This window comes from Biomphalaria glabrata, chromosome 3 (assembly GCF_947242115.1).
Source record: "Biomphalaria glabrata chromosome 3, xgBioGlab47.1, whole genome shotgun sequence".
Taxonomy (NCBI): Eukaryota; Metazoa; Mollusca; class Gastropoda; family Planorbidae; genus Biomphalaria; species Biomphalaria glabrata.
Genome location: NC_074713.1, coordinates 10,948,517 through 10,966,875, shown reverse-complemented (window position 1 = coordinate 10,966,875; position 18,359 = coordinate 10,948,517). Strand labels below are relative to the sequence as shown.

At 37.0% G+C, this 18,359-nt stretch overlaps 1 non-coding gene across 1 annotated transcript; it reads left to right on the top strand.

Annotated features, from left to right (window-relative positions):
- The first annotated feature begins 7,818 nt into the window (after window positions 1-7,818).
- On the top strand, window positions 7,819-7,890 carry Trnaq-uug (transfer RNA glutamine (anticodon UUG)). The gene has a single exon. It is a non-coding gene; the product is annotated as a tRNA-Gln (tRNA).
- Window positions 7,891-18,359: the final 10,469 nt, after the last annotated feature.

The following is an 18,359-nucleotide window of genomic DNA, read 5'->3' as shown; positions in this document are numbered from 1 at the left end:
GATCTAAACGTTCTGTTCGACTGACCAGGTGTTTTACATTGAAAACTAGAGTCAACTTTTGGTGAAATTTAGTTTCACTGTAAATGATAGGTGCAAGACATAGACCTAGTTACAAATTTGATTTTTCAGAAATTTATCTCAATTTCGGACTTTTTTTTTTGTACCAGTAAATAACTAGAGCTTTGATATACCGCCTAAGTTAATTATTGATTATTGATCAGTGGTTATAAAATGAAATTTTAAATACCTAGAAGGCAAAAAAAAAAATAAGACCAACTTTTTAAAAGACTTTTTTTTATCAGAATAAAGACGATAATTTCTTAAACAATTTATTTTCGTTGCATTACATTTTCATTACATACATGTATCCTTACATTTAGACGAAGCTTAATAAGCATATTTGATATTTTTTCAGCACTTTTTTATAGGCCTGTACATTTAGCAATTTTCAAGATATTTTTTTTAAAATCAATTTCTCTGGAAAAGGAAACATTTCTTGACACAGAGAAATACAATTTCTCTCTTTCTTAGAACGTAAAATAAATGTTCGTCTTGAAAAGTGTCTAGTTTGACAGCTACGAGAAGACGCCCCCCCCCCTCCGAGATAATAGTGTAACATCTATTTCTCTAGTTTTACTTTCAAAAAAGTTTGTTGTTTTTTTCAGCCTCTTATCTCTTCATGATTTCACAAACATCTTGGAATGAGAGAGCCTCGTTCTGAAACTCTTCTCTTTAACCATCGCTTTCACAAAGAGATAAAAAAAAGTTTTGATGATAAAAGAAAGTAAAGAAAAAAAAAGTAATAAAAATGAGGTGGAAGGGGGGAGAAAAAAAAGGGGGGGGGGACCTGTCTCAAAGACTTAAACAAATGACACGATTCTCTTCTAAGACATCATCAAGGGCCAGTAGATGTCGGGAGGGAGCGGGCCAGCAAGGTCTTTGTAGAGTTTCCAAACAATTTCCTGGAAAACTCGGACGATGAAACTTCCAGGCTATCTCGTCTACTCCTCCACAACAGACTCTTCAGGGCGCGAGACGCACTCGTCAGAAAAAGGAAATTTACATGCTGAAGTGTGGGGCGCCGTCTTGGAGGGAGGAAATTTACTCTTTGGAGGGCTGTTGGCGCTCTTTTATCACGGGCGAGTCCCGTGTTAATTAGTTGGACGGTGGCGGGGAGTGAGAGACGGAGGAGGGAAGAGCTGGGAGAGGAGGGGAGTGAGTTTTCTTCTTTAGGAGGATGAGGGCTGCGCGCGCATATCCGCTGGTGGAAGGATGAATGTATATATGTATGGATGCATATAAGTATGAATGTGTATGGATGTATATAAGTATGGATGTGTATGAATGTGTATGAATGTATGAATGAAATATATATGTATGGATGATGTCTATATGTATGAATGATGTATGTATGCAAGGATGATGCATATATGTAATTAATATGTACAAATGATGTATATATGTATGGATGAAGTATATATATATATATAATGTATGGATGATGTATATATGTATGGATAAAGTATATATGTACGGATGATGTATATATGTACGGATGATGTATATATGTATGGATGATGTATATATGTATGGATAAAGTATATATGTACGGATGATGTATATATGTACGGATGATGTATATATGTACGGATAATGTATTTATGTACGGATAATGTATATATGTACGGATGAAGTTAATATGTATGGATGATGTATATATGTATGGATAAAGTATATATGTACGGATGATGTATATATGTACGGATGATGTATATATGTACAGAAGAAGTATATATGTACGGATTAAGTCTATATGTATGGATAAAGTATATATGTATGGATATGTGTAGGAAAAATATATATGTGTATGAATGATGTATGTATGGGTGTCTGAAGTGAAACATCTCGATGGACGAAATGAGTTTCCAGGCGTCACAAACTTGGACAAGATTGCATGTGTGTGTGTGTGTATGTTGATGAGTCGGTGTGAGTTTGTTTCTCGCTAAAAAGAAGAACTTGAGAGGCGCCTGACATTCTATTGAAAGAAAATTAAAACACTTTTCTTTTTTTTTTTTTAAATTCTGTTGTCAACATGTCACATTTTGTTGCAAGACATTCATTGAATGAGTTGGCAGCGTGCAAACCGTTCACCTTTTTTTTTTGGTTCTATATTAATATTTAAAAAATCAATAATAATTAAATTCAAATTCCATCATCGTCTGACTTTGTTCGCTGTTGACGCATTTTCGGGCTGAATGCCGTATCTTGAATTTCAATGCTACAAAGAATATCCGTTTTGGATAAGAAACTACTTTCAATAATTGTGCTAGTGAGTTTCAAAATACATCTGAACATATCACAATATATGTAAAGAAATGAAATGTATAAAATGTTTAAATGTCTAAGAAAAAAATAAAACTTTTTTCAAAGCCAACTATTAACCCACATTATCTATTTAGTAAAAGACAATTTGAATCATTTATTTAGACACCAATTAGTTATCCTATCGAGTTCAAATTTCGCGCATAAATTTCTTAAAACTTCAGAAAGATCACTTTATTAAATTTACTTCAATGAATTTAAAAATTAAAAACTCATATTTTGTTAATAAGACTCGGGGGAACTAAAAACTATAGGCTATTGAATTTTTCTTAGTACTGAGTATAATTAAAATATTTTTTGCATATGGCCACCCCCATACAAAGTAAGACACAGTCTTTCAATAAACTAGATCAAAACTGTTACAAATTTATGTATCAATGTTTAGTTTACTCTATTATTTGAGCATAAAGTAGGAATGGATTTACTAATTATTATAAATTCGCTTCTGTGCGTTACTGTTCATTCTTCAATGACTTACTCAAGGTATGAAGTAGGGTGGGGTCAAAGGTCAGGTGTTATCACGACCACTAAACTTTTTCTGTTTATTTCAGGAATAGTTCTTGTTTGGAAATTTGGCATTGATTTTATCAGTTCACTGAATGGCCCGCCTGGTCGTGCGGTATGCGCGTTGGACCGTTTTTTTCTTTCGAAGGCCCAGAGTGTTGTAGACGGTCATTCCCGTCGTCCTGCGGGAGGTTTGGACTAGGTGGTAGATTATCTGAAAGTGAAATTTTTAAGACAGCAGCAGGATTGGAACAGGCCCCATGACTGCTGCGTACAAAAACCGCCATAAATCTCTCGGCCACCCTTCCATTATCTTCTACTATGAAAAGGAAACGAATGTTTGTGTTTGTGTTTGTGTTTGATCGATGCTTCACGCCACCAGAAACATCATTTCACTAGATATATCATTACAATATAAACCTCGCTCAACAACATACATCACTCCACCAGATACACTACTGTTCCACCATATATATCGCTCCACCAGATACAACATTGCTCCACGAGAAACATCGCTCCACCAGAAACATTCCTCCTTCCGACACGTCACTACAACCTTATATTAATCCTCCAAATGCATCACTCCACCAGATACATCTCTCGGCTAGATACATCACTTCACCAAATACGTAACTCTAGCAAAAACATCATTGCTCTACATACATCACTCCACTAGATACATCACTCCACTAGATAAATCACTCCACTAGATACATCACTCCACTAGATACATCACTCCACTAGATAAATCACTCCACTAGATAAATCACTCCACTAGATAAATCACTCCACTAGATAAATCACCCCACTAGATAAATCACTCCACTAGATAAATCACTCCACTAGATAAATCACCCCACTAGATAAATCACTCCACTAGATAAATCACTCAACTAGATACATCACTCCACTAGATAAATCACCCCACTAGATAAATCACTCAACTAGATACATCACTCCACTAGATAAATCACTCCACTAGATACATCACTCTACTAGATAAATCACTCCACTAGATACATCACTCCACTAGATAAATCACTCCACTAGATAAATCACTCCACTAGATAAATCACTCCACTAGATAAATCACCCCACTAGATACATCACTCCACTAGATACATCACTAGACAAATCACTCCACTAGATAAATCACTCTACTAGATAAATCACTTTACTAGATAAATCACTTCACTAGACAAATCACTCCACTAGATAAATCACTCCACTAGATACATCACTAGACAATCACTCCACTAGATAAATCACTCTACTAGACAAATCACTCCACTAGATAAATCACTCCACTAGATACATCACTACATAAATTACTCCACTAGATACATCACTAGATAAGTCACTCCGCTAGATAAATCACTCCACAAGATAAATCACTCCACTAGATACATCACTAGATAAATAACTCCACTAGATATATCACTAGATAAATCACTCCGCTAGATACATCACTAGATAAATCACTTCACTAGATACATCACTAGATAAATCACTCCGCTAGATACATCACTAGATAAATCCCTCCACTAGATACATCACTAGATAAATCACTCCACTAGATACATCACTAGATTAATCCCTCCACTAGATACATCACTAGATAAATCACTCCACTAGATACATCACTAGATAAATCACTCCACTAGATACATCACTAGATAAATCACTCCACTAGATAAATCACTCCGTTATCTGAGTGTCTGTGATATTTACTCTGTTCCCCTACTTCACACATTAGTGGCCATGGTGAGTGCTAATTGTAGCGCGAGGAGGGGGGATTACAGCGATCTCAGTCGGCCTGGAGGGTTCAAAGTCAGTCATTGTTCTGGTCTTATACTCAACATGACCTCCGACCCCCCACCAAAAACACGCGCACACAGTCACACACACACATACACACACACAGACCATCATAATTGATCCTTCATGTATTTGTCAATGTTGACGCTCAATAATACATGAATGTCTTTAGCCAATGGGGAGATAATAGACTATTCGGCCAAGGGAGCTAATAAATCCCGAAACATTTCTCACCTCTCCAAGAGACCACTACACTTATTTTTGTTAATCAAGGAACAATAACCGATCCAATGTTGTTGTTGATAATTATCTCCCTTGGCAATCACAATTTCGGGATACAAAACTGGTGAATGGTCTCCGCGAACGAAATCCCGCACACGTGTCCTTGCTGAGACTGTTTTGAGTTGACCTTAGTGTGACGACATCGTTCAATGCTTACTGCTTCAATGGAGCCCAGGAGAAACAGAGACATAGAAACGCCTCACGTGGCTTCCATTTAAGTTGGAAAAAGTGTTTTGACACAATTACTCCAAAGTTAGGTAAGAGCACTTACTAAACATACAAAGTCTTTGCTATGACAATAAGTAAACTTTTAAGTACGTTGAACCCATTACTGGACCGACACTGAAATGATTTTCTGGTAAGAGTTCTTAAATATATTTCTTTATATTAACGCTCTCTAAGTTGATGTTTTCATATTTGACTCCGCAAATTAAACATACACGTTGACCAAAAAAAAAAACAAGTAAGCTCAAGATATGTAAGTTTTATTCTCTATAAAGTCCACGGCGCAATATTCATAGTGATACATATTCCGGTTAAAAGTTACTTGTATGTACTTGTCCCTGAAAAGAGAATAAGAATATTTGTGGCATCTCCTAAACTTGTTTAAGCTCGAAGCATTCAAGAGCCTTAGCATTGTACGTATTCAAATACTTTGGAATCCAAAGCTTCTGATAGCTATCGGTAAAAACGAAATCATTTTCCCGCCAAAATTAAAGTAGCTACTCGTTGTACTAATCACAGCATACTCTGGCAAATGGAGATTTTTTTTTTAAGTGCGTGATAAAGATCCTCTACAAAGCAAACAATGATTATAATAGAGAATACAACATGACAGCTCAAAGCCCTCCACGCTGCCCACTACAGTGTCCCCTCAGCGGTCAGACATTCAAAAATCATTGACTCTATCACAGTGACCCTTCTTCATTTCAAAGACGCCGATGTGATGAGAACAGGCATTGACACACGCGCGTTCAGACAAAGTGACCATTGTCCACTCCGGAAAATTAACGCGCTTTTTTATATTCTTCGCGACAGTTAAAAAGTAAAGTCTTTGGGGTGAGTGGTTTAAAGAGTATCCATCCTGATTGGGTGGACATACCAGTGATCTTGACATTGAAATGACCTTCCACCTCCATTCCGTCCATGCTATTGTGCTGAATTCCAGCCTCAGAAAATGTCCTGTTGAAGTTGAGCGCTTTCTGTCTCGTGTCTCAGTCTCAGAAGTTCGTGTCTCAGTCTCAGGAGCTCAGTCGGCTGCAGATATCAGGTGTATTAATTTACTAAGAAATTCAGCACATATCGCAGCGCCAGGTTATACAAGATTCAATTGATATATTTTTCAATACCTCAGTTCATATATTTTTATACTAATATTTGTTTATTTTATTCTTTTTGTTTGTTTTATTATTATTTTTAGTTGCGTTACTTATTTTTTTATTATTTTTATTCATAAAGATATTTCTAAGTAAATAAGAGTTCTTTTCTCTTATCAGTAAAATTCGAGTAAATGTCACTTTTGCTTAGACATCGCATGAACTAAATTGTAGAAAAGAAATAATACCTTTTTAAAAAACAACAACACCTTTACAGATACAAAAACACAAGCTAATAAGAGTGTTGGACAAAAAGACTTGTTTTTATGTTGTTGTTGTTGTTGTTTATATTTAGCTTACTTATTTGTATTACTATTTAGCATCTACAGAGTCAGAACTGAAAAAAAAAATGGGGTAAAAAAAATAATAGCCTACATTGATCAATATTTCCAAAATGAATATGGATGTAGGCCCTACTTAGGCCCTTCTTAGGCCCTACTTGGCCGTGTAGTTTAAAACAACCACCACCCCTCCCCATTCATAAGATTGTTTGGGATAATATGCAATAATCGTAGTTGCTAGAGTAAGTTGTTGTTTTTTAGCTTCACCTAGCATGTTGTTGTTTTAATTCAACCCAGCATTGATTTCGTTAAAAACTACTCAGTTTAGGTCTACAAGAGATGCGCTAGAAGAAATACAAGAGAAAGACAGCAAAACATAAACATAAAGCAAACGTGGAGAGGGGAGGGAGAAATTGATAACTTTTGTATTAAATACTAAATTTAAACTAGAACTAGATCTAGTTATCTAGACCTACATTCTAATAAGCACACAGTTATAGGCTACTTTTTTTTTTTATATCGAGTGTTGTCACCAGGTGTATTGTTTGAAGCATTTGGTCAGTTTTCTCTGTATAATAATGAACATCTAAACCAGTGTCTCCCAAACTGTGTTCCGAGGAACCCTAGAAAGCCAATGGTTAAGTGGAGTTGGTCTTTAATGACTATAACTAGACTGATACATGGATACACATAGGAATTAATTTTCTTCTTTACTAAAGGTACATCTGTAATTTCATTTTACACCTAGATCCGATCTAAATTCTAAATCTATAACTGTATGAGTTGAGTTCTGTATTTTTTTATGAGGGTAGAGCCTTAGCCTTAGTATAGGATGAGGGCCATAATAAACTAGAGATAACAAGTAAATCTTATAAATTTTCTATCTTGCTTATATTTATTTCATTTTAATGTAGCTACCTAGGACCTAGATTTCTAGATGTATTTACAATCATCAAATATCGCTCCATTCGTTTTATGACTTTTTTTTTCGAACGACAAATTTGTTGGTTGTGTCATGGAGTGTGTCAACAGTATTTAAGAGATTAAGAAATGTAATCATAGCCTCGCTGCCGAAATTCCAGTGCCCCCCTCTGCAGGCTCAGCGCGCGCGGAGTAAAGCGTGTGATTGAAACGGTTTACGTATGAATAGCATTTTTATCACTCGTGGAATAACCGGTCCCATGGTGTAATGGTTAGCACTCTGGACTTTGAATCCAGCGATCCGAGTTCAAATCTCGGTGGGACCTCTTCTTTTTTTTTTTTAATTTTAAATTTCTATTTTTTCTTGGCTTTTTTTTTATTCACTTTACAAATTTACAAATTTTTATATACACAGAATAGTAAATTGTAATTGTAATACTATATAAAAAAAAGTACAAGTAGGTTATTGAATAAGGAAATGGGGGTGGGGTGAGATATAAGTGGAGGTAAGCACTAATGTGTATCACAGTAATAAACATATTTGTAACAGTCTAGTACAAAAACGATTAATTTAAGCTTAAATTGAAAGAGAATACACTTTGTTCGGTTGATGGGCTAATTGTATGGAAAGGTTTTGAATTTCTACATACATTTTAGGACAGTTTATTTCAAAATTTCTTCCGATTTTTTAAATATTTTTTTTTATAATTACTTCAAATAAATATCATTGAGGATAGGGTTGTTTCCTATTTGTCTTTTTATTATTATTATTATTCACAAAGTGAAGAAGAAAAATAGCAACAATTTTGGGAAAACAATTGTTTGCATACAGTAATCCATCTTAAAATAGAACTAGCTAACAGTTGATTACATAAATTAATAAGAAATTGGTTCTACATTATCTAAAATCCCGAATCTCCTTGGAGTAGCGAATGAGATTCATGGATTCTGTGAAGTAAAGAGAATTACTGATATCGAAGCAATAAGAAATTCATATAAATGTAATATTCTATGTATATGGTAAATGAGTATTCGAATATATAGAAAATGAACCTTAAAATTCTTAGAAGAATTAGCCTTCGAATACATAGAAATCCAGATTGCGTTCATAGTAATAATTAATGAGATTAATCTCGAAGGAGAAGTCTCTCAAAACAACAATATTATTGTGTTATGGTTAGGATTAGGCCTATCTGAGATGTCTTAGGATATTCTACAATGATGCTTCATGTGGCCAATGTTTCTGTGAAATAATTAAAGGAAACACAAAGTGTCGGTCAGTAGCCAACCAATCACTAAACTGTGTACCAGTAGCCTCTGACGACACCAAAAGTCCATAATACCTTCTCGTGTTTCGGACTTCGAGTCAGCAGACTCTTTACACGGATATTTCCTAGAGTCTTCTATTACTGCAATCAAACCGCACTTCCGGCTTGAGAATTTCAAACCAGCGAAAACCCTAATGAGGTCAAAGTTTACAGTTCAAAGGCGCAATCGTAACTGGCGAACATTTCACGCAAGTTGTACAATACTGGAATTGAATGTGTCCGGAAGTGGAGTCTATTTACAGCAAGTCACGTGATTTCTAGTGTGGCTTTCCCAAATAGGTCAAGAAATCTCAATTTATAAATGCAATACAATCTGAACATTTGTCTAATGCCCAAATAATTTTCACTTTAAACTAGAAACAGAAAATGCTGTGGCAGATTCATTTTGTGTCCAATCTATCTATCTATCTATCTATCTATCTATCTCTCTATATATATATAGTACTTCTTGTAAACAAATAGGTAAATAGATGCCGGTACTCAGTGATGCATTGCTCAGCATTGTGGCTACTAATAAATTAATACTAAACATTAAAATACAAGAAAAGTATTAAAAAAACAGATGCCCTGTATATGTATATATTTATCTATTGATTAGATCCCTATGATACTAATAACAGAATGTCAGGACGTAGAGTTTAAGGAAGAACCCTAACCAGTCGGTCATCTTTACAAAAACATTATTTATCCCATCTGGTTGAGTTAATAACAAACTCCGAATTTTATTAGGTTCTTTGACATATCTTACCTACCATACATGGAAAATATATGTCACTTCACACGATAATATGTTTTCATTATAAGACTAAAATAGAAAGAAAAAATCTTTAGAGAAAGGAAAAATAGAATGAAGAATATTTTTTTTAAATATTGAAGAAAAAAGAAAAGAAGTGGAAGAATTAAGAAACAAAAACCAAAGTTGGCGGGTGACGAGACTTGACAAACCTCCCTTAAAACTCAAGGAGTTGCGCCCCGATGGAACTAAAACAATAGCGCAACATTTGCTTCACGCCAACACTTTCAAACTTGCACCACGCCATTCTACACCCGCACACACAATATATCCAGCACCGTCCTTTTGATTTAGTGAGGGGGGCCACCTGCAAAATGATGAAGAACCCGTGGGTGTGCGAACAGACAACCAGCGCCCTCCTTTCTTTTAATTTGGAGGTAGCCTGAGCAGATAGAACTAACTCTATGCGCCCTCACCCCACCCCCTCTCTCTCTCTCTCGTCCTTCGGCTCGGAAAAGAATGTAAATGAAAGGAGACACACGAGGGCCCTCGACTGTCTTCCATAATGAGGCTATCCGTATCGAGGGCCGATTGCGACCAGTTGTAGCCATTGTTGGGAATGTCTTCAGTTTCTTCTCTATCCCTCCAGCGCCACGGTGGGGTTTTGGAGGGCCCTGCTCCCCCTGGGGGGTAGTTCACATCATCCATTCACGGACTGTCCCCCCTTCATCCGTTTTTTCTCTCCTATTGTACTCCTCTGTGTCATCGTTCTCTCTATCTCTGTCTTCTTCTTTCTCATCATTCTTCCATCTCTCCCTTGCCACATAACAACGTCTTTTCTTCTCCCCCCCCTCCCCGCTGAACTTACCCTGTCATTCGCGCCCTCGATGTCAGGCCTGTCAGTGATTGCGTATTGAAATCAGAATTGAAAGATTATCATAACCGCACCAGGGAAGTCATTCCGCATACACACACACACACACTCGCGAGAAAGAGAGAGGCGTGACCGCGGGGGTAGCGGACATACCCACGGGTGAGCGCATAAGTAGACAATCGGTCAAGAAGTCCTCAGTCCACCGACGCCTCTGTTTCTCCCCTTTCACCAGTAAAGAGAAGCTAGAGGGGGGTGTACCCTTCGTCCCGCCCTAACTTCCGCCCCACACCCGCCCCCACAAACATTGCCTACAATCAGGCTCAACACAAGCAACTTCTGTCGTGTACATCTGTCCCCCCAATTTCGACCCGACATCTCATTGGCCATACCCCATCTCCCCCATATGTTCGCGTACACATTGCATTTAAATAAACCCTCACCAGTGTCCGCCCATGTACCGTATCTTTTTTTTTATTATTATTCAGCTTGATACAAAGATGATGAAATTGGTAGCTTCTTGACCCACAGAGCCGCCCCTGACGAGTGCCCTTCACTGAATGACCTTATGTTCACCGCCGATGCTCTACAGTCCCCTTTTAAGTTAAGTCTTTTAATTAGTCTGACTAGCTGTATTTAGAACTAGTTATTCATATTTTCATACAGAGTACAGAAGTATTGATATTTGTTTTAAATATAATAATTTGTGCGCACTTTTAGGACCAAATTCTAAGCTTCTAACCACAGACCTATATATCATATACCTAGATTGGAAAACAAAGGCAAATAAGTATCCGATCGTTATGTATGTAACTTTTTCAAGCTGTAAGGGAATACGCTCTGAACCTTGCAAAATCGCTCTTTTCTGTTTTAGAAAAGAAATGATCTTTTGTTTTCAAAGTTTAGAAATAAATATAATTATATATATATATTGAACGTTCTCGTATCAGAAACAAAATACACGCTTATTTCATTGCTAATAATAAACTTCACTACATATTTAGTCTTCTATGTAGAAATTAGACGCTACTAGAATCCAATGTATAAATAAACTTCCCTTTTACTAGTGTTTACACTTCTCTTGGGACAGTGACCTGTGCACGACGTGACACAAACCCACGGACAACAGCGAAACAAAAAGGATGATGGTAAACCGGGATCTATCTCACTTTAGGAGCTCATTGGAAGGAGTTTAAACTCACTGGGAAATCCTCCAGGCTATCTATTATTGTGAATGACATTCTGGGCCAAGTGAGTTACACATAGACCACCTGTTCTTGCGCAGTTTTTAGATCCGAGTGTTTTTTTTTATTTGACTCATAGCAACAATGGCATCAATTTTACCGAGCAGCCGTGACTACAGCTGAATTCGTACTGCACAATTTGCTATATCGCCTAGTTCTCTAAATGCGGTTCTATTACATCTGTTTATACTGCACAATTTGCTATGTGGCCTAGTTCTCTAGATGCTGTTCCATGACATTTGTTTATACTGCACAATTTGCTATGTGGCCTAGTTCTCTAGAAGCTGTTTCATTACATCTGTTTATACTGCACAATTTGCTATGTGGCCTAGTTCTCTAGAAGCTGTTCCATTACATCTGTTTATACTGCACAATTTGCTATGTGGCCTAGTTCTCTAGAAGCTGTTCCATTACATCTGTTTATACTGCACAATTAGCTATGTGGCCTAGTTCTCTAGATGCTGTTCCATTACATCTGTTTATACTGCACAATTAGCTATGTGGCCTAGTTCTCTAGATGCTGTTCCATTATATCTGTTTATACTGCACAATTTGCTATGTGGCCTAGTTCTCTAGATGCTGTTCCATTACATCTGTTTATACTGCACAATTAGCTATGTGGCCTAGTTCTCTAGATGCTGTTCCATTACATCTGTTTATACTGCACAATTTGCTATGTGGCCTAGTTCTCTAGATGCTGTTCCATTACATCTGTTTATACTGCACAATTAGCTATGTGGCCTAGTTCTCTAGATGCTGTTCCATTACATCTGTTTATACTGCACAATTTGCTATGTGGCCTAGTTCTCTAGATGCTGTTCCATTACATCTGTTTATACTGCACAATTAGCTATGTGGCCTAGTTCTCTAGAAGCTGTTTCATTACATCTGTTTATACTGCACAATTTGCTATGTGGCCTAGTTCTCTAGATGCTGTTCCATTACATCTGTTTATAAGGTAAGGATGTAGGAACGACAAGAGACGACAAAGATCTAATGGCCCCGGCTGTAAAAATTTCCCAGCTAATATCGCCTTTGAAGAGGGGGACACGAGTGTTTCGGGAAACGTCGGTAATCTCCGGTTTCCTACGGCGATCTGCTAGTGTCAACATTTTATCACGCTATCGCTTCCGGTAGTGATTGAGTTCAGGATAAAAATGCATGTAATGTGCTACCCCTTTCTTCCTAGCAACATCCCAAGCCATTTTTTTTTTGTTATATAGATAACGTCCATCCCGGCAGACATTTTTTTTTATTCACGTCTGACGAGAGAATTTGTGTTTGAAATCGTCTGTCCAGATGACATCAATGGTCAGTTTGTTAGTGGCCTAAGCTCTAGTGACCTCGCATGCCCCCGTAGTGCCAATTGATGTTTCGATTATCTCTTGTTGTACAATCCAGTAATGTTGAAGAGTTCGCTGCACCAACGATCCTGGATTACAGCAAGTACACGATATCTTGGTCTGGCGGAGTAAATTTGACATTTGAAATAAAAGGCTTGTTGCGAGACCCTAACCCAGTGATCGGCGAACTACGACTCGTGGGCAAACTCTGGTCCATGTATAGATATCGTTCGGCTCGTAAAGTATTTTATAATCATTCAGAATGACAATTACATACACTCTTAAGAATAACTCTGTCCCAATCTTGAACCAAATCAAGAGGGACTATTTTCAAAACACTCAATCTAATTACATAACTTACATTTTCATATTATTATTTCATTAAAGTCCTTCTCGTACTACAGTATATTTAATAACAAAATATTATGGTTCGACACATTTTTGCTTTTGGTATTTGGCCCTCCCCTGAAATATTTGCTCACCAATGACCTAAAACTGTTACCAAAACTTTTTCAAAGCCGATAAATTATGGTAAATCGGAATATTCATTAGAGTAGAGTATAGATTACTGGTCTACCTACATAATTGCAAATTATTATTATCTACAATTCTTTTCATCGACGCTATTAGACTTACCCATGCCTCAGTTTTAAAGCGAAGCCAGTGGGCTAAAAAAAAAGGTCATTTTGTAACAGAGTTAAAAGAACCATGTTCGCGAGACTCATAACAAGTAAAATATTACAGTATTTAGAAAAAACAACACCAAAGCGATTATAAGTAGATAACTCCAACTTTGTCTGTATCTCTCAATAATGTATAATTTCTTTCCATTTTTCGATATCAAACAAACTAATAAATTACCAATGATTAATTGACTAACTGGTCAACTTTTTTTTTATTCATGCTTTGTCAGGTACAATAATAATTGTGTAAATTTTCAGCAGAATCCACCAATGGGTGTGGAAGCAATGACGTGTTTAAAACAGACAGTTAGTTGATATAAACTTTGTAATAAAGTTTTACTTAAGCCTACGCAAACATAGAATTACAAAAATGAAATGTAGGCCGTATCCGAGCCCTGACCACTGGCGATCGCACCCCCCCCCCCCACACACACTCGGGCGACCCCCCCTCCCCAGAGGGGGGGGGCGGACGAACTTTGGTATAGGATTCACACAATTTGTATACGAATTTATTACTTATGTTAAAAATATATACTAATTATTTATATTTCAACCTTTTTTAGATTATTTCGCCCCCCCCCTCTAGTACGTTGGCCGATTTGGTGGGGTCGGGAGGGGGCGATGGTATCAATCCCGCCCCCCCCCCTTTACACTTTCGAGTGAGGGGGGGGGGCGGTCCAATTTATTTGTAGAAATCACAGCTTGCTAACAAAATTAATTAAATATCTATATCCTTGTAACTTGTTATTGATATTTTAACCGATCTTTATATTATGTCGTTCCCTGTTTGCCGATTGGTGGGGGGGGGGGGCGAATACCTCTTCTGCCCTTCCCACCTAAACCCTTTGAGTGGGGGGAGGGCGGTCCGTTTTTATGGAGAAATCATAGTTTGTGAACAAAATTAGTTGAGTTAATAAATAAATTTTATATTATGTCGCTCACTTTCTGGTATTTTGGCCGATTCGGTGGGGTGAGGGAGGGGGGCGATTGCATGTACTGCCCTCCCCACTCTAGCCCTCTGAGTGCTGGGGGGGGGCGAACCTATTTTTGTGGAGAATCATAGTTTGTGAATAAAATTAGTTGAATATCTATATAATATAAACTACGTATTGATATGTGACCCATTGTAAATATGACGTACCACACTCTAATCTCAAATTGTATCATTAGTAAATTAAAATGAAAAAGGGTTGTACCAGGTGGGAGGGGCGATACATGCAATCGCATTTCCCCCATCGGACAAATCAATACTTTTTCTTTTTGTATTATAGTTAAGAAATTACAAAATTAAAAAAATCTGTCACTAATATAATTTTATATATACTATAAATTAAATTCTTATATCGAGTCGCCCCGCCCCTATTCTTTAATGCCAAATGCAATCTTTAGCAGAAATTATTAAAGAAGCGAGGATTAATCGTTTTCACTCTACCGCCATTCCCATTTCCAGACAGAGTTTTAGTAATTTCACATGAAGTTATCATAAGTATTTTAAGAAAGACTTTGCATTGGAAAAGTTAGAATTCAATCTAAATTTTTCAGTATAAGAGTCATGATTGAGTTGAGTTCTTAACTCAAATAACGTTTTCATAGTCGCCTTTTCCCAACCTTGAATACTATTTATCGAATAAGTTTTTTTTCGGCGGCGATCCTCAAAGCAAAAATCTAAATACGTGGAGTGTCCTATCTTTTCAAGGAACAAATCGGTTTTATTTGCAATGTATTATGGGCCTATAAATTCAAATTAGAATATTTTTCAAGTACAACATTATTCGAAAGGTCGTTTTTTAATAGTATGAATAATGAGCTTCAGGTCAGGAGAATGCGTTTCTGCAGTGAAGAATGCAAGAAAACGCTTTTGGCTTCGCCCCGAACTTCATTTATGAGTAGGCCTAATGAGTCGTAGATGTCAGGAGAATGCGTTTCTGCAGAGAAGAATGCAAGAAAACGCTTTTGGCGTCGGGGTTTCGCCCCGAACTTCATTTATGAGTAGGCCTAATGAGTCGTAGATGTCAGGAGAATGCGTTTCTGCAGTGAAAAAAGCAAGAAAACGCTTTTGGCGTCGGGGCTTCGCCCCGAACTATATTTATGAGTAATGAGTTGTAGATGTCAGGAGAATGCGTTTCTACAATGAAGATGCAAGAAAACGCTTTTGGCGTCGGGGCTTCGCCCGAACTACATTTATGAGTAGGCCTAATGAGTCGTAGATGTCAGGAGAATGCGTTTCTGCAGAGAAGAATGCAAGAAAACGCTTTTGGCGTCGGGGCTTCGCCCCGAACTATATTTATGAGTAATGAGTTGTAGATGTCAGGAGAATGCGTTTCTACAATGAAGATGCAAGAAAACGCTTTTGGCGTCGGGGCTTCGCCCCGAACTCCATTGCTGAATAATGATCTGTACTTGTCAGGAGGATGCGTTTCTGCAGTGAAAAAAGCAAGAAAACGCTTCGCCCCGAACTTCACCAGAGAACCTTATAGCGCTGCCCCAGTTGTTTTGTTTTTCGCCGAAGGTTGAGAAATGCTGCTTTTTTTATTCTCATATATATATATATATATATATATATATATATATATATATATGTATGTATGTATGTATGTATGTATGTATGTATGTATGTATGTATGTATGTATGTATGTATGTATGTATGTATGTATGTGTGTGTGTGTGTGTGTGTGTGTGTGTGTGTGTGTGTGTGTGTGTGTGTGCTGTACGCATGTTTATACGTAGGGTTAGGGTTTACTGGGCGTTAGGGTTAGGGTTCGGAAAAAAATCGCCCCCCCCCCCCACTCCAAAGTTCTGGATCCGCTAGTGGCCCTGACTCTGTGTTATACAGCTCCTAGAAATTTCTCACCACTGTGTATATTGGAGCCTCAGAGGCTTCGGTTCTGTTGCCCCCAACAATTTCTTTATTGTGTTGTGAAATGTCAAAAACATTAATTGGCCCCGGGGCCGAAAAACAAAAAAGGGATGGCAAAAATGACATAAAATATCAAAATGGTGGCTGTGACCCATTTCTAAACCATGTTCTTCTCTCGATAGCAGTACATCAATGCAGGTCAGTGCAGGGTAAAAAACACGGACATAAAAGTGCACTATTTCTAAATAAATCTAAAGCAAGGGTGAGCAAACCACAGACCGCGTGTTACATTTTGGTTTATGATGCAGTTGTATGCAGCCCGCAGACGCATAGAAAAATAAAAATTAGTTGTAACAATTGCAAACTTTTATTGTACTATTTAAAATTAGATTTTAAAAAAATTAAAATGTTGGCTCCACATGTATAATATTATATGAATGTGATATAAAATGGCGTTATATAGGCTATAACTACAGACATCCATATTAACAGAGGTAATAAGTTTTATAATTATACATATGTGGTCATCAGTACAAACAAAGTAATACGGCCCTCCATACAAAATGTTTGACCACCTGTGACCTAGATGTTAGTGGAAGCGGAAACATAGTGTACATTTGTTTTAGGTTTAACAATTCTGATGTGCGATCATTCCATATTATTATTTTTTATTTAAGATATATTTATTAAATTATTATTGATTCGTGTATTGTCATCGAAGATGAATGATTGTGCATATTTTCAACTTTATCCGAGAATGAGAAATCGGAGAATCAAGGTGTAGAAAAAAAAAAAAAAAAAAGAGAGAGAGTCAGTGCCTTGTTAAAAGAAAAATCAACTCTAACATTGTCCGATTTTTCTTCGTTAATTTGTAAATATAACCCTTGATAATCTCAATTAAAAATTACCTCCCTTGTTATTTCATTACGGTGCTTTCGCCAGTAACCGTAGTTCACATAATAAAAGAACGAAAAAGAAAATAAAATTTATGTCTTACTTATTCTTACAAGACTTGTATCAACTCAACGCGTTTATTTATTTGTCTGTGTGGTACAAATGTTGTACCTGTTATTTCTCCCACTTCCCGTACTCTGATCAAGTTGAAACTGCAAAAGTTTTCATTGTCCCCAAACAAAACATAAATTAATCGAAAAATAAAAAAATGTATTAATTAATTAGCGGTAATTAATTAATTTTGTTTAATATATAAAAAGGAAATAAATGTTAAAACATTGAGATATATATGGCTGTAAATGTGCAGTTCTTTAACTTATATAAACTTTTAAAACTTAAAAAAAAATATTTGGCTTCTTATATTGACTAAGTTTGACAGTACGTTTACAGGTAGCAGAGCAGCACTACAGCACTACCTCGTCATGGGATTAGCGCTTGAGAATGTCTTCCATTCGGATCGTCTGTCTTCTACTTAGGTTGGGGAAAGGGGGGGGGAGGGTTGGATATAGTTTTTTTTTAAGGTGAAAGAAAATGAGACGAGATATGAGATGTGTAGAGAGTAAGAGACAGAGAGTATGAGACAAGGGAGAGGGGGATACAGGGAGAGGGAGAGACAGGGAGACGGAGAGAACGGAAAGACACGAAAATTACCCCAAGACAAGAGGAGATAATACTTGCACGTGCAATCCTAGTCTACGGACGATATGACGTCAACGTGGCCGCGTGCACATTGTTGCCAAACCGAGGCACTAAGCGATGGCTTTTAATGGATTTCTTTAGC